Genomic DNA, 26,684 nt, shown 5'->3' on the forward strand with positions numbered 1-26,684 from the left:
TACCTTTGAGGTCCTGTTTTTTAATCTGCTTCCTAGCTCCCCAAATTCTGCTTGCAGAACCTCATCCCTCCTTCTAGCTATGTTGTTGGTACCAATATGTATCATGATCTCTGTCTGTTTGCCATCCCCCTTTAGAATGCCCTGCAGCTGTTCAGTGACATCCTTGACCCTGGCACTAGGGAAGCAACATACCATCCTGGAGTCACGTCTGCGGCCACAGAAATGCCTGTCTGTTCCCCTTACTATTGGGTCTCCTACCACTATTGTTCTTCCCTTGTTTTTCCTCCCCGACTGTGCAGCTGAGCCACTCACAGTGCCATGAGCATGGCTGCACTCCCCAGAGGAACGGTCACTCTCACCATTGTCCAACATAGAAAAAGAGTTCTCAAGCAAGATGCACCCTGAGGATTTCCTGACCACCTTCCTGACGCCTTTTTTCATTCCCTCTCTGTCTGCACTTCTGTAAGCTGTGGGGTGACCACTTCTAAAAACCTGCCATCCACGAAACTCTCAGCCTCACGGATGCACCTCAGTGCCTCCAGCTGCCACGCAAGCTCTGAAACTCGGAGCTCAAGTAGCTGCAGCTGGTGGCACTTCCTGCACACATGATCGGTCAGAGCGCAAGGAGCGTCTAGGACTTCCCACATGTTGCAGGCGGTACACAACATGGGACTGAGCTGCCCGGCCATGCCTCTAGTTGAAAAAAAGCTTCTTACTTTAAATTAAATACAATAAAGGTTAAATTATTAATGTACTTTAAATAAAAACTAGAACTCTTCCCTTTCCTTAGCTTAATCTATTTTAAACTGGAGAAAAACACTTACCCACTACTCACCAATTAGCTCTCATCTTTGTGCTGACGTCACTTTTTGAAGTTTCCCCGCACTCGTGCTGGTTCTGATCTCTCTGCCGCTCTCTCGCGCTGTCTTGTGATGTCACTCTTGTTATTTTCAACAAGAACTGACTGCTGGACACTCTTCCCAGACTGCTTCACCCCGATGCTGACTGCAGGATACTCTTCCCAGCAGAATTTTTCGAAGAAGTGACCAGGTGTGTAGATGAGGGCAATGCATTTGACGTAGTCTACTTGGACAACTTTTGATAAGGTCCTGCATGGGAGACTGATAATGAAGGTAAGTGCCCATGGGATCCAAGGCAATTTGGCAAATTGGATCCAGAATTGGCTGAGTGCAGGAAGCAGAAGGTGATGGTTGAAGGTTGTTTTTGTGACTGGATCCCTGTGTCCAGTAGGGTTCCACAGGGATCGGTGTTGGGTCCCTTGCTGTTTGTGGTGTATATAAACTACTTAGACTTGAATGTAGGAGGGTTGATCAGTAAGTTCATGGATGACACGAAAATTGGTAGGGTGGTGAATAGTGAGGAGAGTAGCCTTAGATTACAGGAGGATATAGACAGGCTGCTCAGATGGGCTGATCAATGGCAAATGGAATTTAATCCGGATAAGTGTGAGGTGATGCACTTGGGAAGGACAAACAAGGCATGGGAATCCACAATGAATGGTAGGAACCTGCGAAGTACCGAGGATTGAGTACCAAGGAAGTACCTTGGTGTGCATGTCCACTGGTCCCTTAAGGTAGCGGGAAAGGTAGATAAGGTGGTTAAGAAGACATATGGGATACTTGCCTTTATTAGCCGAGGCACAGAATATAAGAGCAGGGAGGTTATGCTGGAACTGTATAAAATGCTGATTAGGCTACAGCTGGAGTATTGCGTGCAGTTCTGACATCTGCATTATAGGAAGGATGTGATTGCACTAGAGAGTGTGCAGAGGAGATTTACCAGGATGTTGCCTGGGCTGGAGAGTTTTAGTTATGAGGAGAGATTGGATAGACTGGGGTTATTTTCCCTGGAGTGGAGGAGATTGAGGGGGGAATGATAGGGTAGACAGGAAGGAACTTTTCTCCTTGGTGGAGGGATCAATAACCAGGGGGCATAGATTTAAGGTAAGGGGCAGGAGGTTTGGAGGGGATGTGAGGAAGAATTTTTTCACCTGGAGGGTGGTGGGAATCTGGAACTCACTGCCTGAAAGGTTGTTAGAGGCAGAAACCCTCATAACATTTAAGAAGTATTTGGATGTGCACTTGCAATGCCATGGCATACAAGGCTATGGACTTCATGCTGGAAAATGGGATTAGAATAGTTAGGTTCTTGTTTGACCGGCACAGACTTGATGGGCCAAAGGGCCTTTTTCTGTGCTGTAGTCCTCTATGACTCTATGACACTCAATTGTACACTGACAACACCCAGCTCTACCTCGTCACCACCTCTTTCGACCCCACTACTCTCCTTAACTTGTCAGATTGTTCCAACAGCATCCAGTACTGGACAAGTAGAAATTTCCTCCAATTAAATACTGGGAAAACTGAAGCCATTGCTTTCAATCCCCACTGCAAGCTCCGTTTTGTAGCCATTGACTCCATGACAACTGTCTGATGCTGAACCAACTGTTTGTAACCTTGGTGTCACATCTAAGCATGAGATGAGCATCTGATCACATATCCACGCTATCACTAACACAATCTACTACCACCTCTAACATCGCCCAACATTGCCCCTGCCTCAGCTCAGGTTGCTGAAACCATTATCTGTGACTTTGTTACCCCTACACTTAATTTAAAAAAAAATGTCATGGGCCGTGGTCATCACTGACTAGGACAGCATTGTTATCACCCATCCCTCATTGCCCTCAAGAAGGTAGTGTTGAGCTGCCTTCATGAACCACTGCTGTCCATGTGACGTAGGTACCCACAGTGCTGTTTAGAAGGGAGTTCCAGGATTTTGACCCAGTGACAGTGAAGGAATGGCAGTATAGTTCCAAGTCAGAATGGTGTGTGGCATGGAGGGCAACCTACAGGTGGTGGTGTTCCTATGCATCTGCAGCCCTTGTCTTTCTAGGTGGTAAAGGTTGTAGATTTGGAAGGTGCTGTCGAAGGAGCCTTGGTGAGTTGTTGCATGAATCTTGTAGGTGGCCCACAGTGTGTCGGGGTGGAGGGAGTGGTGTTGGAAGTGGTGGGGTCGGGGGGTGGGGGGGAGGGGGGGGGTGTGGCGGTGGATGTCAATAAAGTGGGTTGCTTTGTCCTGGATGATGTTGAGCTTCTTGAGTGTTAATGGAGCTGCACTCATCCAGGCAAATGGAGAGTTTTCCATCACACTCCTGATTTCACTTATCACCAAGCCTGAAAGTTGTCCAGATCTGGCTGCATATGGGCACGGACTGCTTCAGTATCTGAGGACTTGCAAATGGTACTGACCATTGTGCAATCATCAGCGACCACCCTCACTTCTGACCTTATGATGGAGGTAAGCTCATTGATGAAGCAGCTGAAGATAGTTGGGCCTAGGACACTACCCTGAGGAATTCCTGCAATGATGTCCTGGAACTGAGATGATTGATCTCCAACAATTACAACCATCTTCCTTTGTGCTAGGTATGACTCCAATCAGCGGAGAATTTTCCCTCTGATTCCCACTGACTCCAGTTTTTCTAGGGCTCCTTGATACCACACTCGGTCAAACACAGCTTTGATGTCAAGGGCAGTCACTCTCACTTCACCTCTTGAGTTCAGCTCTTTTGCCCATGTTTGAACTAAGCCTGTAATGAGGTCTGGAGCTGAGTGACCCTGTCAGAACCCAAACTGAGTAGATTGTTTCTGAGTAAATGCCATTTGGTAGCACTGCAAAGGACTGTTCCATCATTTTGCTGATGATTGAGAGTGGACTGATGGGGCGGTAATTGACCAGGTTGGATTTGACCTGTTTTTTGTGGACAGGACATTCCTGGACAATTTTCGACATTGCCAGGTAGATGCCAGTGTTGTAGCAGCACTGGATGAGCTTGCCTAAGGGTGCGGCTAGTTCTGGAGCACAAGTCTTCAGTACTATTGCTGGAATGTTGTCAGGGCCCACAGTCTTTTTTTACTACTGGGGAGGGAGGAAGTTGTGTATGATCTAGCCCCACTCCTCTGCAGGCCTTACCATTAATTTAAAAGTTTAATTTTCTCACTAAAATAGGCAATTGCCTATTTACCCTACTGGTGCCCTGAATAAAAGTGTGTTCAACCAGGCTTCTTTCAATAAACTCAGAATGATTGTTTGTTATGAAATAAAACTTCTTTTTAACAAGTTGCACCCTTATAACTTAAACATTGTTCATATGGTTGGGAAGAATAAAATAATTGCTGATGCATTATTAAGATTGTAATTTTTGCAAGAGAAATCTGGAAGGCAAAAAAGGCAGAAAACTACGATTTTGTATAAGGAATGAATGGCTAAGTGAGTGCATGTTTGACTTTGGTTTACACACAATTGCAACCGGGAAGTATAACCACCCGTCTCTTCCTAAATAATTCCCCTAGCGTGCATACAGATAAACAAAGGACAAACAGGGTCTCTCTGCAGAAATGGGTTTTAGAGGATAGGAGTTATAAGGTAAAAGATAAAGTTTGCAGGGTCTCAACAGTGTCGACTTGCAAGTTCTCACCAACTGGTCTCAGCTTTGCAGGTCCAAATGCAGACCAGTTATACTCAGATGAGGGTTCTCTGGTTACAGGTTGATAGCCACACACAATTGTAGGCAAGGTAGAGAGAAAGCGAGCCAATTAGGGTAGCCTTCCTTCCTCAGCTTGTTCCCCGACAAGACTGCCTTCAAAACCAGCAAGTTCACAGCTTAAGTTTTTTCCTCTCCCAAGTAATTTCCAGCAAGTTACCAATCTTTGCCTTTTCAGCTTTTTTCCCAATCAAAGTGATTGCTGTTCAAAATAAACAACTAGGTCTACCTCAAATACCATAAAGGTCAGGTGATTTCTTGGAAGAGGCCTGCTGATGACCGTTCCAAGGTGAACTTATAAATTTTGTTTTAAAAAAAATCCTAGGTTAGCATCTAAATGTCCAGATAATACCATGTCCTTCCGTTTTGTAAAACAAAAGTTCAGTCTTTAGAGTTATGATTCTAACACTTCGCAATATCCAGTGCCTTCACCATTTTTTAATATCAAGTGGAATTAATCCAATTGGCTTGGATCTGATCTGTCAATTGCGGGATTGTTTAGCTCTGTTTATTGCATGTTGCTTTCGCTGTTTGACATGCAAGTAGTCCTGTGTTGTAGTTTCACCAGGCTAACACTTCATTTTTAGATATGCCTGTTGCTGCTCCTGGCATGCCCTCCTACACTCCTCATTGAACCAGGGTTGTTCCCCTGACTTGATGTTATTGGTAGGGTGGGAGGATATGCCTGTTCATGAGATTACAGATTGTGGTTGTATACAATTCTGCTGCTGCTGATGGCCCACTGCTCCTCATGGCTGTCCAATTTTGAGTTATTAGATCTGTTCGAAATCTATCCCATTTGGCATGGTGCCATGTGCAAACATACGAATTAGGAGGAGTAGGCCACTCAGCCCTTTGAGCCTGCTCCGCCATTCAAAAAGATCATGGCTGATCTGATTGTAACCTCAACTCCACATTCCTGCCTACCCCCGATAACCTTTCACCTCCTTTCTTATCAAGAATCTATCTACATCCTCCTTAAAAATATTCAGACTCTGCTTCCACTGCCTTTCGAGGAAGAGCGTTCCAAAGACTCACAATCCTCAGAGAGAAAAAAATTCTTCTCATCTCTATCCTAAATGGACGACCCCTTGTACTAGATTCTTCCACAACAGGAAACAACCTCTCCACATCGACCTTAGCAAGACCCCTCAGGATCTTATGTTTCAATCAAACCACCTCTTACTCTTCTAAACTTCAGCAGATAAAAGCCTAGCCTGTCCAACCTTTCCTCATAGATCCCGCCGAATTCAGGTATTAGTTTAGTAAACCTTCTCTGAACTGCTTCCAATTCATTTACATCCCTCCTAAAATGAGGCCAATCCTGTACACAGTGCTCCAGATGTGGTCTCACCAATGACCTGAAGCATAAACTCCCTACTTTTGTATTCAATTCTTCGCGCAATAAATGAAACCATTCTATTAGAAACATTGAAAATAGGAGGAGTAGGTCATTCAGCCCATCGAGTCTGCTCTGCCATTCAATATGATCATGGCTGATCCTCTATTTCAACGCTGTACTCCCGCGCTCTTCCCATACCCCTTGACGCCTTTAGAGTTCAGAAATCTATTTCCTTCTTAAGTCTATTCGGTGACTTGGCCTTCACAGCATTCTGTTGTAGAGAATTCCATAGGTTCACCACCCTCTGAGTGAATAAGTTTTTCTCCATCTCAGTCCTAAATGGTCCACCTCATATCCTGAGACTGTGACTCCTTGTTCTAGACCCCCCAGCCAGAGCAAACATCATCCCTGCACCAAGTCTGTCCAACCCTGTCAGAATTTTAAACATTTCAATGAGATTCCCTCTCATTCTTCTAAACTCCAGTGAACACAGGGCTAGTTGCCCAATCTCTCATCATTAGGCAATCCTGCCATCCCAGGAATCAGTCTGGTGAACTCCCTCTAAGGCAAGGTAAGGAGACCAAAACACCACACATTACTTCAGGTGTGGTCTCACCAAGGTCCTGTACAACTGCAGTAAGACATCCTTGCTCTTGTATTCAAGTCCTCTCGCAATGAAGGCCAACATACCTTTTGCCTTCTCAACTGCTTGCTTGCTTTCAGTCATTGGTGTACAAGGATACCCCAGGTTCCAATGTTTATCAACATTTCCCAATCTATCACCATTTAAATAATACTCTGCCATTCTGTTTTTCCTACCGAACTTCACACTTATCCACGTTATACTGCATCTGCCATGCATTTGCCCACTCACTCAACCTGTCTAAGTTGCCTTAAAGCCTCTTAATACCCTCCTCATCACTCACATTCCCTCCAACTTTTGAGCCGTCAGCAAACTTGGAAATATTACATTTGGTTCCCTCATCCAAATCGTTAATATATATTGTGAATTAGCTTTCCTAATTACTTGCTGTACCTATATACTAACCTTTTGCGATTCATGCACTAGGACACCTAGACCCCTCTGCTTCTCTCACCATTTAGATAATATGTTTCTTTTTTATTTTTCCTGTCAATATGGTAGTGCTACACAACAGAATGGAGGGTATCCACTAACATGAATACAGGACTTCATCCCCACAAGGGCTGTGCAGTGGTCACTCCTACCAAAACTGTCATGGGCAGATGCATCTGCGACAGGTAGATTGGTGAGGACAAGGTCAAGTAGGTTTTTGCCTCTTGTTGGTTACCTCACCACCTGCCTCAGACCTGGTCTAGCAGCCATATCCTTTAGGACTCAGCAGGCTCAGTAGTGGTGCTACCAAGCCACTCTTGGTGATGGACATTGAAGTCCCCCACCCAGAATACATGCTGTGCCCTTGCACCCTAAGTCCTTCCTCCAAGTGATTTTCAATATTGAGGAGTATTGCTCCATCAAATGACGGGGTGACCACCAGGAGGTTTCCTTGCCCAAGTTTGACCTGATGCCATAAGACTTCATGGGGTCCAGAGATGATGTTGAGGACTCCCAGGACAACTCCCTTCCAACTGTATACCACTGTGCCACCACCTCTGGTGGGTCTGTCCTGTTGGTGGTGATGGTGGTGTCTGGGACATTTGTAGGTATGATTCCTTGATTATGGCTATGTCAGCCTGTTGCATAACTAGTCTGTGAGACAGCTCTCCCAAATTCGACACAAGCTCCCAGATGTTAGTAAGGAATTTGCAGGATCGACAGAGCTGGGTGTGCCATTGTCTTTTCCGGTGCCTAGGGGATCGATGCCCAGTGATTTGTCTGGTTTCATTCCTTTTCAACTTTGTAGCAGTTTTTATACAACTGAGGGGCTTGCTAGGCCATTTCAGAGTGCATTTAAAAGTCAGCCACATTGCTATGGATCTGGAGTCACATGAAAGCCAGACAAGTCTCCTTCCCTGAAGGGCATTAATGAACCAGACGGGTTTTTACGACAATTGACAACGGTTTTGTGGTCGCCATTAGACTAGCTTTTAATTCCAGATTTTTATTAATTGATGGTGGAATTTTAACCCGTGTCCTCAGAGCATTAGTCTGAGTCTTTGGATTACTTGTCCATTGACATTACCACTATCCAACTACCTCCCTCCCTTATGTGGCTCGGTGTCAAATTTTGGTTTTTGACGTTATATAAATACAACATATTTTCGGGAACGTGCCTGAATTTTGATAATATCCTGCCAGTAGTTTTCCTTTTCCAAGTAAGGTCACCAATGGAATAATCAGTCTAATTTACATCAGTTCCAGATTGAACCACATCCTGCAAATTCACAAGCAACATCTTTTTCATTCTCGTTTTCATCTCATCTTTTGAACCAACCCTTTATTTTGTAAGGGACATCTGAAATGGACCAATACCAGTTTTGGTATTAATGATGGGATTTTATATTTGGCATGCACCTGTGATTACATGAAATAAGGCTGCAAATTTTGTAAGTGAATTTGTGACGTGGCAATATTTACAAATTAAAAGTCAACTTCCATTTTTCTTGATAAAAATATAGATATTCCAAAACATGGAGTTTGGAATTTTGAAAGGTTAAAACTTTGGACCTCAGTCCTCAAAAAGGTGCAATGAGCTTTTTGTGGTTGGGACTAGTGAATGGCAACAGAGATAATAATTTTCAAAGGAAATGAAAGTGTGAAACTCCTGCTCACTGATGCAGTCATGGAGGTGTGAATTCTAAATTTGAACTCAGATTGATGGATCAGTCATGTTGCTGAGATATTTGGGGAAATTCAATCAAAGATGTTCTTTATGTTTCTCCCATTTTTTTTAAGGGTTTTATTTGTGTTTCTGAAATGACCTGAATAATTTTCCATTGCTTTAATAAGCTCAGAAATAACTAAAAATCTGCATAGCTAGACCATTGTCAAATAAATACTCCTTTAAAAATTCACTTGAAAATGTTGGTTTGAAAGTAATAAAGAAGGCAAAATTTAGGAATCCTGTTTCAGCCCTCCTAAAGTATCAATACAAAAAAATGTTTTAGCTTGTTAATTATGAATCAAGATTGCTGACAACATTCTTGTTTTGAGGACTTTCATCTACATGAATTAAGATTATCCAGGCTTTTTACGATAGTGAAAAATGTAATTTTTTTATGGTCAAACCATTTGGATTGGATTTGAGCACAAGGCATAATTGTAATCCTCTGGCACCTAGTTCCAACACCAGAAATTTTTAAAATTTCTGACAATTACTCTACAGAGAACTGGTATGGATTTGATTATCCAAATGGTCTCTTTCTGTGCCCTAATGACTCTATGACTAGAATCTGGCAATTCACAGGGAGATGGAATATGACCAATGAAAGTTATATAATTTTGTTCTGTCTACATGAAGCATGATAAGCCAAATACAACAAAAGATGATCAGGTGGCTTATTTATTTTCAAATGACTGCTCAAATATGAAGGATTACTTATTGATCTAGCAGAAGTAGCAGATTTGACTGTGCATCACTCAAGTATGTCAATTCTTTAAATGATCACTAGATGGCGGAGTGTAAATGGTTTATGTACTACAAGGAGCATTACAAGTATATTGAAATCAGGAGACGTATAAATTTTCTTAATTCTGATTGAGAAACAAAAGAGATGTGTGCAGAACTTTTTAAAATATAGAGCTATGACAGATGGATGGATTATTGTCTGTATTGTGGTAGATTTCACAAATGGAGATTAGTGAATATCTCAAATTAATTTGTCAATTTTATATGTGGAAATATACATCCTCAACAGATTTTGTAGTCAGTGGTGAACTAACAGCGCTCGCCATCCATTACACTTACCCACACTCTTTGAATAGGCTTTCTGGCACAATGTGCGGTGATTACACAGGGCCAAAACAGCATCACGTTTCGCACAAAGGATTTGGGACCCATATGAAAAGGGCAAGCAATGTGAGTCAACTTAACAAATCAAGTTGAAGAATCCTTACTGTAACAGAGTCTGGACCATGGAGTATGAGGTAGAATCTTTACTTCAATTTCAAATCATATGCAGAAAATGAAATGCAGATGGAAAGAAAAAAGGATGAAGAGAGAGATAAAAGAGAAGAAAATAAAGAACCATTTAAAATAAAATCTTTAACATTAATTAAAACATGAAATAATGAGACTTCACATTTTTAAAGAAAATTTTTAGCTTCAGGAGGAATATCTGGCAGTAATTAGGGCACCATTAAAAATTCTCTTATACTTGAATGCACAAGCCCCAATTTTTTCTGGCGCGTTTAGTGGGATGTTGGATAACATCCCAACGTCATGCCCTTCATGTATTTGAAAGCTGAGTCTATCGGCGAAATGCCAGTTAGTGTAGCTTCTAGAGGGGCAGGGCAGTTGGACAACTCCCTGATTTCTGTGCTTAACTGCACATGTGCAGAAGTTGTAAGTTGCTGTCTGATTTTCTCCTTAATAACAGTGAATACTGTCAGCCTCTTCATTATTTTAACTTGCAAAATCGAAGCTATTCTATTTCTAATACTTGTGATACATAATCAACTACATTTAAGCAAATAATTCTAGTCATAGAGTCATTAGGGCACAGAAAGAGACCATTTGGATAATAAAATCCATACCAGTTCTCTGTAGAGTAATCCAGCTAGTCCCATATCCCTGTTCTATCTCCATAGCCCTGCACATTTATTTCCTGCAAGTGCCCATCCAATATTCCTTTGAAATCACTGAACTCCACTGTTTCCACCACCCTGTAGTGAGTTCCAAATCATTACCACTCGCTGTGTAAAAAGGTTCTGCCTCACATGCTTGCTGCATCTCTTGTCCAAAACCTTAAATCTGCCCCATAGTCTTTGTACCATCAACTAATGGGAACAGCTTTTCTTTGACTACCTTAACTGAACCTGTCATTATCTTGTACACCTCACCTCAACGTCTTTTGCTCCAAGGAGATCAAATCCAGCTTCTCCAGCCTAACCTTGGAGCTAAAATCCCTCAATCCAATATCTAAGTAATTTATATATATATATATTATATAGCACTGTCCCTCAAGGAACACCACTGTCTACCATCCTCCAGTCTGAAAATCAACCATTTATCATGATTGCTGTTTTCTGTCCTTAAACTAATTTTTTTTATCCAAGCTGACACTGACCTTCCTACTCAATGAGCCTCAAGTTTGTTAACCAGCCTTTTACATGGTACTTTGTCAAGTGCTTTCTTAAAATCCATATACATTACATCCATTACATTCCCTTCATCAACCTACTCTGTTACTTTATCAGAAAATTCAATTCAATTCAATCAGTCAAGCATGATCTGCCTTTTATGAAACTGTGCTGGCTCTCCTTATTTAATTCAGATCTTTTCCAAATGCCTGTTAAATTGTTCTGTGATTATTGTTTCTAAAACCTTACCCACCACTGATGTTAAACAGGCTGGCCTCAGTTACTAAGAATGTCCTTACATCCCTTCTTGAATAAGTGTAAATTCCCGCTTTCCAATCCTTGGGCATTTCCCTAATATTTAGGGAAGACTGGAAGATTATGGCAAGCCCTTCTTCCTACCTCCACCACCACTTCCTTCAACAACCTGGGATGGAAGCCTTCTGGACCAGGTGACTTATCCACTCCTAAGCATAGCCAGCCTTTCCAGTATATCCTACTTATTAATTTTCACCCTATCCATTACCTCTACCATCGCTGCTTCTACATATACTTTGTCAGCATTCTCTTCCTTAGTAAACACAAAGTACTTAAATGTTATAGTCTTGAAGCTTATATCTTAAAGCTTATATCACCTTCTTTGTCCATAATAGGACCCATCCTGCCTCTTACTATTTACATAACATTAGAAGATTGTTAGGTTACCTTTTATGTTAACTGCTATTCTATTCCCATTTTTTCTTTGCCAGTCTTATTTTCCTCTTCATGTTCTCTCTCAACTTATTATATTTGGCCTGGATCTCACTTGAAGAATTCACCTGACATCCACTTTCTTTTGTTTCATCATATTCTCTATGGTGGCTGGTTAGTTCAGTTGGCTAGATGGCTAGTGTGTGGTTCAGAATAAAGTCAAAAGCACGGGTTTGATTCCCGTCCTGGCTGAGGTAGACTTGAGACCTGCCTCCTTGCCCTGCTCCTGAGAGTGGAAGACAATGGCAAATCAGTGACAAAAAATGCCAAGGAAACAGCTCAGGATGAAGTATCAGCAGACAGTGAGCCAAGGACCTGCCTTCGGGCTGAGCACACATAAATGAATGAATATTCTCTATTTCCCTTGAGATCCAAGGAGGCTTTAAGTTCCTCTGCCTTATCCTCTCATTGGAATGTACCAAGCTTGTACCTGAAACAGCTCTTCCTTAAAAATCACCCATTATTCTTTTACAGGTTTTCCTGTCAAACTTTGGTTACATTTTACCCTGGCTAGAACCCCGCTTATCCCATTGAAGTGACTCCTCTTCCAGTTTACAAATTCTACTTTAGGTTGTTATTCTTCTTCTCCATTACTAATCTACGATTTACAACAGCGCTAATCACTCTTATCCAAGTGTTCCCCCACAGACACTTCGTCCACTTGGCCCACCTCACTTCCCAGTGCAAGATTCAGCAATACATATTTCCTAGCTGGACTGAGAACATACTGGTTAAGGAAGTTATTTCAGAAATATCAGGTTCTTCCACAGCTCTATGATTTTCCTCCAGATTTGCTCCTCCAACTTTCTCTTACTATTTGAAGGCCTACAGAATACCCCCAGTAGTGTGATCATCCTGTTGTGCTTCTCAACTCTAACCAAATGGATTCTGCTTTTTACCCCTCAAGGACAGCTTCTCTTTCCTAGACTACAATGTCTTTCCTCATCGGTATTGCCACCCCATTTTCCCTTTCTTCCTTTTGTATTGTGTACCTTAAACATTCAGTCATCAACATTTTAAAGTCACATTTCCATTATTACCACTACATCCCACATGACTATTTCAGCTTGTAGCTCACCAATCCTATTCACTAAGCTTTTTGGGTTTACATACATGCATCCTACATTAGTCCTTGTATTCTTTGTAGTCCATCTAAGTCTGCTCCTAGCTGATATGGTAGTACTTCCTTCTTCAGTACTATTCAACTTTATGCACTACATTTCTTTCTACTTCCATATGCTGGTGCCCAACCCCTACCAATTTAGTTCAACCCCCCCACCAACCACACTAGTGAACTGTCCTAATATTGGCCCAGTCGTACTGAGGTTCAACTCATCCCTTTTAACCAATTTATTGGAGTTTTTTGAAGGAGTAACATGCATTGTGGATAAAGGGGAGCCCGTAGACGTACTGTACTTGGGTTTTCAGAAGGCATTTGATAAGGTGCCACATCAAAGATTATTACGGAAAATAAAAGCACATGGTGTAGGGAGTAACATATTAGCATGGATAGAAGATTGGCTGGCTAGCAGAAAAAAAGAGAGTATGCATAAATGAGTCTTTTTCTAATCGGCAGGATGTGACTAGTGGCATCCCATAGGGGTCTGTACTGGGGCCTCAACTTTTACAATTTACATCAATGACTTAGATGAGGTAAGTGAAGACATGGTAGCTAAATTTGCAGATGACACCAAGATAGGCAGGAAAGTGTGTTGTGAAGAGGACATGAGGAGGTTGCAGATGGATATAGATAGCTTGAGTGAGTGGGAAGAGATCTGGCAAATGGAGTTTAATGTGGGAAAATGTGAAGATGTTCACTTTGGCAGGAAGAGCAAAAAAGTAGAGTATTACTTAAATGGAGAACGGCTGCATAATTCTGAGGGATCTAGGTGTTCTAGTACATGAGTCACAAAAAGTTAGTATGCAGGTACAGCAACCAATTAAGAAGGCTAATGGAATGCTACCCTTTATTATGAGAGTGATTGAACATAATAGTAAGGATGTTATGCTTCAGTTACACAGGGCATTGGTGAGACCGCACCTCGAATACTGTGTGTAGTTTTGGTCTCCTTATTTAAGGAAGGATGTAAATGCATTGGAGGTGGTTCAAAGGAGGTTTACTAGATTAATACCTGGAATGAGTGAGTTGTCTTATGAGGAAAGGTTGGACAGACTGGGCTTGTTTCCACTGGAGTTTAGACGAGTGAGGGATGATTTGATTGAAGTACACAATATCCTGAACAGTCTTGACAAGGCGGACTCAAAAGGATGTTTCCTCTTGTGGGTGAATCCAGAACTAGGGGGCACTATTTTAAAATCAGGTGTCGCCCTTTTAGGACAGAGATGAGGAGAATTTTTTTCTCTCAAAGGGTTGTGCAACTTTGGAATTCTCTGTCTCAGAAGGTGGTGGAGGCGGGGTCATTGAATATTTTTAAGGTAGATGTAGATAGATTCTTGTTAGGCAAGGGAATCAAAGGTTATCGGCGTTAGCTGGGAATGTGGAAATTGAAACACAAGATCAGGCATGATCTTATGGAATGGCAGGGCAGGCTCTAGGGGCCAAATTGTCTACTCTTGTTCCTATTTCTTATGTTGATATGCTCTTATGAATAAGTGTCTCTTGCCCCAGAACTAGTCCCAAAGGCTGAAGAATCTGCTGCCACCCTCAACCAATGCACCCCTCCTCCCCCGCCCCCACTCCTTCACCATGCTTAAAGCCATGCACTGATTCTCTCTATCTATACCCATAGCACATGGCATTGGGAGTAATTACCTTTGATGTTCTACTTTTTAACTTCCTCCCTGGCTCTTGAGAGGCTGACTATAGGACCTCAAGCCTTGCCCTCTCTATGTTGTTGCTCCATACCTGTACCACAACTTTTGGTTTACTCCCTTCTCCTGCACCCTCTCTGCAATGACATCTACCCTGGCACCAGGAAGACAACGCACCATGTGAGATTCATGATGACGGTTACAGAAACACCTGTCTGTCCCCCTAACTATGGTATCTCCTATAAAGACTGCATTTCTACATTTTGCTTTTTCCCCTGGGCAATCCTTTGCCCATTGGTGCCATGGTCTGGGTTGCACTCCTTCAAAGTCTCTTCACATCTGGCTATCTCTAACGCTGAGTCTCAGTCTGAGAGTGCAATACCCCAAAGACTCCTGCACTTGCTACTCTTCCAGATGGCCACATATTGACTATCTTGAACTGTCTCTGCCTGTGGGGTAGCCACCTCCTGGGATGTACATTCCAGGAAACTCTCAGCCTCCATATTGCTTCACAAAGCCTCTCAAATTTGGAAAACCAGCTGCTAGAGCTCAAGCAGCTGGAGACATTTTCTACACACATGGTCTCCCAAGGCACAAGTGTCATAGCAAAAAAAAAAGTTTAACAAAAAAAGCAGATGAAATTTCTCTGTTGCTACTCATCTTGTGATATCAAATTTATGGACCAGGAATCTACTTTTTCAGTTATTTCTCTATACAAGTGTTCTATATAGGATAGTAGATAGGTAGCAGTGGATTACAAAGCAGAAATTATATTGAGACAATTCAGTTGTTGTCATAAATCACAAGAGGAAATATTAACCAGTTTGTTCATTTGTCATCTACTCCTGAAAGAAAAACACCTTTAAACCTTTAATCCACCTTGCAAATCAGAATCCCATCTCCAACCTCCCTTTCCTCGTTGTCTACTAGACACAACCCATCTCTTTCATAACTTCACATCTGAATCCTTCAAGTCTGGTTTTCTCTTACAGCATCAAAATGGCACTAACCAAAATCACTAACGACTGTATCTGTGGCTACAATGCTTGTTGCCTCCTCATCACCTCCACAGTGTTTAACATGATAGGTATTGAGGAGACAGGTTTGACATGACCAATCTCTTTGATCAAGCTTTTGGTCATCCATCCCAATGTCTCTTTTCCAGACTCAGCACTTGCATTCCCTCCATCGCACAGTGACGAGCAACGGGAACCAATGTTCTCACTAAGCTGCACATGTGCACGGCTGCTGTAAAAAATGTTTTAAAGGGACCACATACTGAAAAAACTGGCAGCGCACAACAACTGAACTTTCAAGGTAACATTGCTGGGATGTTTTTTGCCTTAAAGGTGCTATGTAAATATAAGTTATTGCCGTTTGAAATATTTTTGAGTGGAATCTTTAACCCCAGGATTGTGAAATCACACCGCCCAACTTAAAAGTTGAGGTTTTCCACCCACGGTGGTTGACAGGGCCCTCAACCATGTCCGGCCCATCTCCCGCGCATCAGCCCTCACACCTTCCTCTCCCTCCCAGAACCATGATAGGGTCCCCTTTGTCCTCACTTATCACCCACCGGCATTCAAAGGATCATCCTCCTCCATTCCGCCAACTCCAGCATGATGCCACCACCAAACACATCTTCCCTTCAACCCCCCCCGGGCGGCATTCCGCAGGGCTCGTTCCCTTCGGGACACCCTGGACCACTCCTCCATCACCCCCTAAGCCTCAACCCCCTCCCAGGGCACCTTCCCATGCAACCGCAGAAGGGGCAACACCTGCCCCTTTACTTGCCCTCTCCTCACCGTCCAAGGGCCCAAACACTACTTTCAAGTGAAGCAGCATTTCACTTGCACTTCCCTCAATTTAATTGACTGCATTCGCTGCTCCCAGTGCGGTTTCTTCTATATTGGAGAGACCAAACACAGACTGGGTGACCGTTTTGCAGAACACCTTCGGTCTGTCCGCAAGCATGACCCAGACCTCCCTGTTGCCTGCCATTTCAACACTCCACCCTGCTCTCATGCCCGCATTTCCGTCCTTGGCCTGCTGCATTGTTCCAATGAATTTCAATGCAAATTGGAGGAACAGCACCTCATCTTCTGACTAGGCACTTTACAGCCTTCTGGACTGAATACTGAGTTCAACAATTTTAGATCACGTACTCTCTCCCCCATCCCCACCCCCTTTCTGATCCCCCTTTTTTCCAATAATTTATATAGATTTTTCTTTTCCCACCTATTTCCATTATTTTTAAATGTATTTCCATCCATTGTTTTATCTCTACCTTTTAGCCTATTTTGATCCCTTCCCCCCACCCCACCCCCACTAGGACTATCTGTACCTTGCTCGTCCTGCTTTCTACCCTTAATGTCACCTATTAGCACATTCCTTAGATAATATCACCACCTTCAACACCTCTTTGTCCTTTTGTCTATGACATCTTTTGGTTATCTCCACTTATCACTGGCCCTCTATCCAACTCTAACTGTCCCGTCCACCCTTAAACCAGCTTATATTTCACCTCTTTTCTATTTTTCCTTAGTTCTGTTGAAGAGTCATACAGACTCGAAATGATAACTGTGTTCCTTTCCACAGATGCTGACAGACCTGCTGAGTTTTCCCAGGTATTTTTATTTTTGTTTTGGATTTCCAGCATCTGCAGTTTTTTGCTTTTATCTTAAAAGTTTAAAACTTCCTACACATCGCAAGAATAGTATTTCCTTCAAAAGGGACAAAATTTGTCTTGGGTGATAATGCAAAAGGAGCAAAAGCAACTTGTGGAAAGAAAAACTGAGTTTAAAGAAAGGTTAATTTGCTACCTATTTATTTTGTGTGACTGCCCAAAACCAATTTTAACACCAACTTCCTGACTTTTTAATCCTTTAAACTAGAACTTAAATGAAACTCCATTATTTTCCCAGTGATGGTTTCTTATTAATGATCCTCCTTTTTTCTGCGAGAACAATATGGCTGTGCCATGTATTTTGCTATGTCCATCATCAATGTTACTCTCAGGTATTTCAGCATAAAACATTGTTTAAGAAGGCATGACAATGACTCTTCTTTTTATATCCAAGATGGAACAACTTCTTTTTGTTTCAACCTAACAGCCCAACAAAAAACAGAAATTGCCCAACTGAGACACGTTATTTTCACTGATTCCTGTGACTCAAATGTGCCCTTTCAGTTGGGAATCAACCATCCAAATGGGCGGGTTACAAAGGCTCTTCTGACTCCAAATTAGGCTAGTTTTTTTTTTAATTGTCAAGTTGGAGCAAAGCAGATCTCAGAAGTGAACTCTGCCAATTTCAGGTAATTTGATTATATACTGTACTTGAAAGGAAAAATTGGCAGGGCTAAGGAGAAAAAGCAGGGAAATGGAACTGATTAACAAGCTTTTTCAAAGAGGTGACATGGCCATGATGGAGAAAATGACCTCCTTCTGTGCCACACGATTTTACAAAGTATGGTGACAAAATACCTCGAGCTGCCTATAAATTTGTTTATACAGTTAAGAAATTCAAACTTTGGTTGCTGTCTCTGGAAGGCTTTAGCTCACATTCTAATTATATTTGCACAAAAGTGCTTCAGCTACTAACTCACTAGACAACTTATTTCTAGGCTTTAACTAAGCTATGTAAGATAACATTAAATTTACTGGAAATTTTAGTCTTTAACTATATAAGAGACAGTTTTGATTTACATGATCACCATCCTACACCTATTAATTATGTATTTTTAATTAGAGATAAGTATTTCATGCAGCATTCCACACTAACAGGTAACATTCAATGTGTTTAATAGCTCTGTCCTAGATGTCCAATGCCTAATAATTACGCAATAACTGCATTCTTGTATTTCTCCACAAGTTTATCGAGGAATGATCCCGACACATTTTTCTTTTAAAAGTAACATTAAAGTTACTTAGGCAAACCTCGCTTTAAAAAAATGCAGCCCATCTGCTTTTAATATTTGTTACTGCTGAAACTCTTCAGATGCTTGTTTGTTCCTGGCTATGATAAGACTAAAGTTAACAAAGTGTACAAGAAGTGCTTGGCCTCAAGGATTAAAACGTTGTGGTAATGTATTGTGGTTCTTTTGTGTTTAAAATGCTTCATTTCCGTTAGCTGCCTTCGGTTCAGTATTCCCAAACTACTTGATAATATCAGGTTTCAGGAAATGAATATGTGCAGCAATGTCTCCTTTCTGTTGTTTTTACACCAGGGTCCAACATGCAGAAAGAAACTTAAAACTAAATGCAATTAAGATTCCACTATAAAAGTTGTGCCCTTTGATTTTCTGAAAGTTTCGCATTGTTCCATTTCACCATTTTTTTCTACTGGAACAGGATTACAAATATTAACTTGAAAGGGTGACTCAAAAAAAACTTGGATTTATATACATTTTCTAAAAGGCTTTGCCAAGCCACTATAAAATCATATCCGCTGGTAATTAAATAAGCTTCTGCAGTATAATGCAACACAACTGCTTGCTTTGTCAGAGTAAAAGAATGTAGCTAATGCAATAGCCATTACATTTTCAGAAATTTCCCAGCTGAGCCTTGCTGTCCCAAGGACCGAAACTTTCCATCCTCCAAGCAGGCTTTTTGTTTCTTCAGTAATCCTGTCTTTGATTCTTTATTACATCCAACTCTCTTTTACCCCAGGGACCCCGGCTGTTGCATACTCAGGGAATAAGCCAGTTTAAAATACATCTTGAGTAAGTATACAAAGTGTGCGTGTGTCTGGTGGGAGGGGGAGCTGGTAAGTTCACTCCTCTTGTTTTTTTATTAATTCTTTTTGCAGTGGCTGTTTAAACATCAATGTTGAAGTCAAGTGTAGCAAAATAAAAGCAAAGAAGTCATTCAGTTACTAATGGGAACACTGACTTGAATAGGAGGCAATGATGTGGTGGTACTGTTGCTGGACTAGTTCCAGACACCTAGGATAAAGTTCTGGGGACTGGGGTTTGAATCCCACCATGGCAGATGGTGGAATGTGAATTCAATAAAAGTCTGGAATTAAAAGTCTCACGATGATCATGAAACCATTGTTGATTTTTGTAAAAACCCATCTGGTTCACTAATGACCTTTAGGGAAGGAAATCTGCCCTCCTTATCTGGTCTGGCCTACATGTGAGTCCAAACCCACAGCAATGTGGTTGGCTCTTAAATGCCATCTGGACAAGGGCAATTAGGGATGGGCAATAAATGCTGGCCTAGCCAGTGATGCCCACATCCCATGAATGAATAAAAAAAGAGGACAGCTTAAGTGAATTATATGGCCAGAGAATCTTTCTCCTGGTTAATAAGACTATTTCTTGGCTTGACTGTTAGTTGTGGTGGAAAATGTTGAAGACCAGGAATGGTAACAGTGAATTACAGGCCGAGGTGGTAGGTTACTACAGGCATGCCACTTAGGAGTTCCATAGACAATTCCTTCAAATACATTTTGTCAATGTCAGCATGCACTTGGACCAACTGTCATGGGATCATAGCCTAATTTGACATTGTACTGTATTCTTCATGTATCTTTTTTAAGGAAGCACAATCTAGGGGAATACTTGTGCGAAGAAACTATTTTTACACAAGGATACTTTCATCTGTTCAATAATATATAAATTTAATATATAAACATATAGATCAACTATAATTTTGCTATAGGTACCTTCAAGCTATTTTTTTACAAATTTCTTCATGAGGAGCAGGCATCACTGGCAAGGCCAGCATTTATTACCCATCCTTAATTGCCCTTTAGAAAGTGACGATAAACCACCATCTTGAACTGCTGTAGTCTGCATTAAGGTCTGGAGTCACATGTAGGCCAGAGTGGATAAGGATTGGGTGGCCACTGCTGGAGGCCACTCATACTGGAAACCATTGTAATGCATAGGAATAGTGTCATCATGTACAGAAATTATGTCATCATGTAGGGAGACCTATTGTGATTCGAGATGGAAAAGATTAATTGCAGGTAAGTGCGGTGGGGAGAGGGGGTAGGTGAGGTGGCTGTGGGGGGCAGTGGAACTATGGAAACTAACCTGTTTTCTGTCTCAGTTGGTTTGAGGCTTCTGCAGATGGGGAAGGGAATGAGCACAGGCCCCTGACAGTATTTCAGTAAAGTACTAAGGTACAAAATACTGGATATAAAGCCATCTGAACCTGGACAATGGCTAGTCCGGTATAAAAACAGATAAATGGCCAACTGAGGTAAGGGTGGCACAGTTTCTTCCCTAAAAGATATTAATGGATCAGATGGGTTTTATGACAATCTGGTAGTTCCATGGTCACCACTACTGATTCTAGCTTTTTATTCCAGATTTACTTAATTGATTTAAATTTCCCAGCTACTTTGGTGGAATTTGAACTCATGTCTTCTGGTCATTAGACCAGGCAAATAGAGGTTTCTTCCTTGCTGGGTCACGCAATTACATCAAATAGGAGGCCAGTCAGGAAGTCATTCCTCTGTAAAAAGCAGGGAATGTGATTCTGGCCTACAGAGGAGGATTTAATCCCAAGATACCACACAACAGAACAGGACATTTGCATCCCTAATTTGTAGTGAGGTTTGTCCAAGATCAGCTCTGAAGAGTCATACAGACTTGAAAGATTAACTCAGTTTCTTGCTCCACAGATGCTGTTTGACCTGCTGAGTTTTTCCAGAATTTTATGTTTTTATTTCAGATTTCCAGAATCCACAGTATTTTGCTTATATTATATTATTGTCCAAGATTAACTAGCTCCAGAACAGCCCTTGGTTGACCTGAACTTGCATTCTATCCTGATTTACAATGATCCACCGCTTATTAACAAACATAAATATTTCCCAAACACTTTATCATGAAGATGATGCTCTTCAAAACGTATCAGCATTATTTAATGGAGTTGATGGGATCGAGCCAGCTGGCTTGCAAGCTGGTGAGAGCACCAGGTCACCTCTTTTAGGGAAGGCCCACTGTATTAAGTGCTACTCAGGCACTTAACTGGACAGCAGCAGGCATTCCCTGGAATGAAGGATCTGGGCAGAAATCCCAACTGCTGAGACCTATCAGCCAATCAGAGGCTGACAGCTCTATTGCACGGCAGTACCACCAGGCAGGCAGTGGCTGTTGCCGGTATGCCACCTACTTGAGGCCAAGGGCAGAATCTTCGGCTGGGCGAAGGTGGGGGGCCCGCATTTTTCATGGAACCTCATCCACGGGCGGGATGAGGTCTCATGAAGGTTTTTAAAGGTCTGAAAACATTTTTTCAAAAATTCATAGACCTGTCCCAGCTCATGTGACAGTTTCATATGAGGGGACATGTCCTAAAATTTATTTTCCCCATTTATTAAAATTTTTTAAACTTAAACTAATCTCTCTCAGGCAGCTCTGTGCCTCGGGGAGATTTCTGCACTCTTTCGCATGTAGGCGCCGACCCAGGCAGCCGCGCCCCCCCATCACCCCACCCCCACTGCCCACACAGGAAGCGCTTAGCGCTTCCAGATGCGTGCCACGCTGGGCGGGCCAAGGCCCGCCCACATAAAATGGCAGCGCCCAGCCGATTGCGATTGGCTGTGCGTAAGCCAATGCCCGCTCTCGCACAACTCCCGCCCCCGATGGGGAGAAAATTCTTCCCCTAGCATTGTTGCTGGAACCCACACCACTGGGAATGCAGGGCTGGTCATTGCTGGGGATTTGCGGCATTTGCTGGGGAGTGGGGGTGGGGAGGTCGCTGGTGAGGGAGGGAGGGAAGTTCACAGGGCAGTCACTGGGGTGGGAGGGCAGTCACGGGGGTGGGAGGGCAGTAAATAGGGTGGGAGGGGGGTCACTGGGTAGGGATGAGGGTCGCTGGGGAGGGATGAGGGGTCACCGGTGGGGGGGAATGGGTGGGTCGCTGGAAGGGGGTGGTCACGGGTGGTTGGGGTTGCTTGGGAGAGGCAGTGACACTGAGGAGAGGGGGGGACAGCTGGGGAGGGAAGGGTTCTGCTGGTGAGAGGGGTGATCCACTGGGGAGAGGGGGTGTTCCCTGGGGAGAGGGGTTCATGTGGGAAGGGGGTGCTAGTGGGGGACTGGGGGAATCATGGAGGCGGGTGAGGGGGTGGCACAAAGGCAGAGTGGCGGCTCTCATTGGCACTCCCTCGACTTCTCAATGCCAGGTCCCTCGTCTTTGAATGAAGTAGCCCCTGGGTGCCTGCATACAACTCTGCATGGGTTTACTTCTCATGCTCCCGGCATGGCAAGCCCTCCTCATCATCCGCTTGGTTAATATCAGTGCCGACGGGATGAGGGCCTTAAGTGGGTTGGGACTTCATCAGGTTGGAGGCAGGAAGGCAGCAGGGTCCCCGTACCCACCACCTTCATGTCTGATTAAATGCATTGGGGGAAAACATTAAATTCTGCCGAATGTTTCATTGTTTTTTTTGTCTTGATGTGTACTTACAAATCAAATTTAGCATCACAGAGAAGTGCATACTGCAATAATGTTGATGTGTAAAGAAGGCTTAGCCAATCAATCTCATTACAATTACAATGTAGCACTGGAAGTGAATCCTTAAGAGGTCAAGTGGTCACACCCAAAATGCAGTCCCCAGTGTAAATGGCCAATCACTCAAAAGTCTTTTGAGTGATAGGCCATTGGCTTCACGTCAAAAGTGCAGAATGATGTTATTTGCCATTGTAATTACAAAGGTTTTATTAACTAGTCAAAGAACCAATTCACAATTTTGAATAATAATAAATCTAAGATTGCTTTAGTGATTTTTTTTTGCTGTACCTCAGGAGTACAGGGAATGTGATGAATTTGAAAATAATTTAAACTAATTTCAAAAACAGAAAATAAACATTGGCTTGGAAAAGCCAGAGTAAATTGGCTTTCTGAATTTGAAGTGAACTCAGGAACAACTTGCTCCTGATTTACCTTATGGAATATTACCTCTAGTCAGTCAGGTGTCCCTTGCTTTTGCACAAATACATTATTTGCAAACATTAATTAGTCATTTATTTTAACTTAAAAAAATACATCCACTTGGTTATACCTTAGCTTGCTTCTAAATCACAACTATGAAAGCTTTGATAAAAATCAGCAACATTCATGGTGATCAAGATATTTTTTCAACAATTCTTTGTAGCACAACTTAAACTACACAAGGAAAGTAGAATTTTTTTTTAAACACGCAGTGGAGTCATCCCAGATTTGCACTAAGTGTGGTAGCGGGCGAGAAATGTGATTTTTACCCACCGGCTGCAATGGCAGCTTTTCACGTCGTGTCATCCCAATCCCGCCGCATTAATTATGCATTCCTGGGGAAATTGCCATTTCGATGGCAGGCGGGCTCCGATTCGCCTGCCACACCATCATCTCGCTGCTTCATCACGTTGGGTGCCACATTTAAAGTATAGCCACGCACACACCTCTGTCTAACCCAGGACTGCTGCAAAGACAACTTGGCTTTGAAAAGCAAGAAGAATGCAGCCCCCAGGTTTAGTGATGCATCCCTTTTGGATGCCTCTACTCCTGCTCTGGCTTCACGAGGGGTAGGAACATTACCACTCCAGTTTGGTAGGCGATGGCAGTGGTTATCAGTGCCAATGCTGCACAGAAGAGGCTGGCCATGCAATGCAGAGAGGATAAATGGTCTCATCTGTGCTGCCAGGTTAAGGCAATTATGTAATCACTCTAAACTCTCACAGTCAAGCCCATCACACAATCATCTCACTCACTGTCAGCTCAAGGGACATCATCACCCATTCTCTCAAACATTCCCACACATGTCCATCTGGCCTCATCTCCTCTGGAGACTGCCTGCTCAGCCCTCACCATCTTGATGCTCCTTGCACAGATCAACATGTGCCCTCACACACACACCCTAGGATATCTTTCTTTCACCGTACAGCCCTCACCCTGCAGCCTCCTCCCTTGTCTGAAGCCACTTCTCCCCCTTCCCCAAGCAAAACCTTGCCTTGCAGCTGTTGAAAAGTCACACACACCTTATGACTAGTCTGGTAGGTAGATCTGCCCGTGAGCCCACCTAAAAGTGATGTAATGCTGTCTGCAAAGCCTGGCGCTGATGACTGCGAGTGCCGCCCGAAGCAAGATAGGGAAACAAACCTTGAAGTCCCACACAAAGTGCGGCCTGTCAAGTGCACACCTTATACGTACTGTTGTGAAACACATCGGCGTGATTGCTCGGACGATCCAGCATGGGGGGATGATTCTGGTGAGATGGCTTTATAATGATATACAAATGTATAAGAATGAGGTTCCTGATGTCCAATGGCGGGAAACGTGGCCCGCCATTGACGGGCTGAGTGGACAATCGCAAACTGGTTTCATGATGTTGTGAAACCAATATTTGGTCTTCTCACCATATTGTCTGCTCACACCACTGATCACGCCCGATGCCAGTGGGCACGGATCATTCCGCCCATGGTTTCTAAAACAGTGCTGCTTTGATCCTCTCTAATATGCTAATGTGAACATTCAACATTCAACCCGGAGTTAAAGGCAGTGTTATTCCAGATCGTATAAAAATCAAGTCACCCAAGCATCTCATAACAGCCCCCTTCTTCCATTCTTAGTAATTAAGATGATGTACTGGAAACAGATGTTCTGCACTGAATTCTTACATTATATAACTATTTCACCAAGATGTAATGAACACCATTTTCCAAAGTTTTTAATTTCAGTCTTTGCCATCTATACGTGAATTGATTTGATGTTTTTCTTTAATTCTTTCAGTCTTATAGCTGCAAACTTAGCCAACCATTCTGGCTCTGGCTAGTTCAGCATACAATTAATATAAATAACCTTCTTGTCCTCACTTTGCCACATGGACCCAGCCTCAGTCATAACTAGTAAAAGTGTTTACCAAGCTTCTTAATAGGGTCCTGGGATCAAAAACAGTTGCTTCCTTAGACTTGAATGTTTGCTTTTAAAACTACGACTTGTTGTGTTGAACATTTTGATTTACTTCCTTGCCTTTTGTCATGCACATGGTTCATTTTCACAGTTGGTTCCACTGCCTGCATTTGTTCTCATCCGCTTTTGCCACCAATTGATCATTTTTCCATGTGTTGGCACTTGTTCACTCTTTTTTTAACTGACTATATGATAACTACAATACTCTCTGTTACCTGCATAGACAATTATAATTTTGTTTTGGCTCTTGATTCCCCTCTGCATGACTTGATTGTAGTAGGTCATGGCTTGGAAAATGCAGGAGATGCTTATGACAAAAGTATTTCCCTGGGATTTTAACATTGCTAAATTTGGAATGGATAAAGTCATTCTTTTATGACTTTTTGAAAGTTAGGTCATATTCCTTCTGGTTGCTTATAAATCTAAAGAGCAAAATCATATTTTTTTGTGCCCCAAAGCTATAAAAGAAAACTTTAGGTGGAGGAGTTCATTTATAAAACGGATTCATAAGATCATAAGACGCAGGAGCAAAAGTAAGCCATTTGGCCCATCAAGTCTGTTCCACCATTCAATGAGATCATGGCTGATCTGATAATCCTCAACTCCACTTTCCTGCCTTTTCCCCATAACCCTTGATTAAAAGAATCAGGAGATCATTTAAAGCTCCACATTACCACATAAATAAACTACATTTTAGGAAAGTACAAATTTCAAAACACCATATTGTGCTCATAATTTCATCTTTTGTGAAAAAAAATCTAGCGTTCTTTTGAATTGGATCGCATTATCCATCTCCATCGTCTCCGCAATCAGTGCTTTACACTTTCAACACCATCTGTGTGAAGTATTTATATGTAAACTGTCCACCTTTCCTCTTATAAGCTTGAGTCCATGCCCTCTGGTTAGAGTTTGTAATTATTTGAATTAAGTTTAATCGTACCCTTAGAATATTCAAAACTTCAGAATGGTCTCCCACAGTCACTTTTTCTTTTGTGTAAACATTCTCAGTTTTAGTCTGAGCAAAGACTCATAGCTGAAGTGCCTAATGTCCAATAGCAGATCAGATGATTTCCTTGGTGTGTATCTTTTCCAATGCTCCACTTTGTGCTGTGACTAGAGCTATACTCAAATATTG

At 42.4% G+C, this 26,684-nt stretch overlaps 2 protein-coding genes across 5 annotated transcripts in view; one reads left to right on the forward strand and one right to left on the reverse strand.

Annotated features, from left to right (window-relative positions):
• The window catches only part of LOC121279878 (centromere protein P), a 401,310-nt gene that overhangs the window by 18,371 nt on the left and 356,255 nt on the right, over positions 1–26,684 (reverse strand). The window lies entirely within an intron of this gene.
• ecm2 (extracellular matrix protein 2, female organ and adipocyte specific) overlaps positions 17,947–26,684 on the forward strand; it is a 35,781-nt gene continuing 27,043 nt past the window's right edge. The window contains exons 1-2 of one of the 4 annotated variants that reach the window (XM_041191368.1): positions 17,947–17,964; positions 19,319–19,371. The gene's annotated coding sequence lies outside the window, so the exon portion shown is untranslated. Of the gene's footprint in view, positions 17,965–18,552; positions 18,732–19,318; positions 19,416–26,684 lie in introns of those variants that run through there. The other 3 variants (XM_041191367.1, XM_041191370.1, XM_041191369.1) reach the window with 3 other exon arrangements.

This window comes from Carcharodon carcharias, chromosome 7 (assembly GCF_017639515.1).
Source record: "Carcharodon carcharias isolate sCarCar2 chromosome 7, sCarCar2.pri, whole genome shotgun sequence".
Lineage (NCBI taxonomy): Eukaryota > Metazoa > Chordata > Chondrichthyes > Lamniformes > Lamnidae > Carcharodon > Carcharodon carcharias.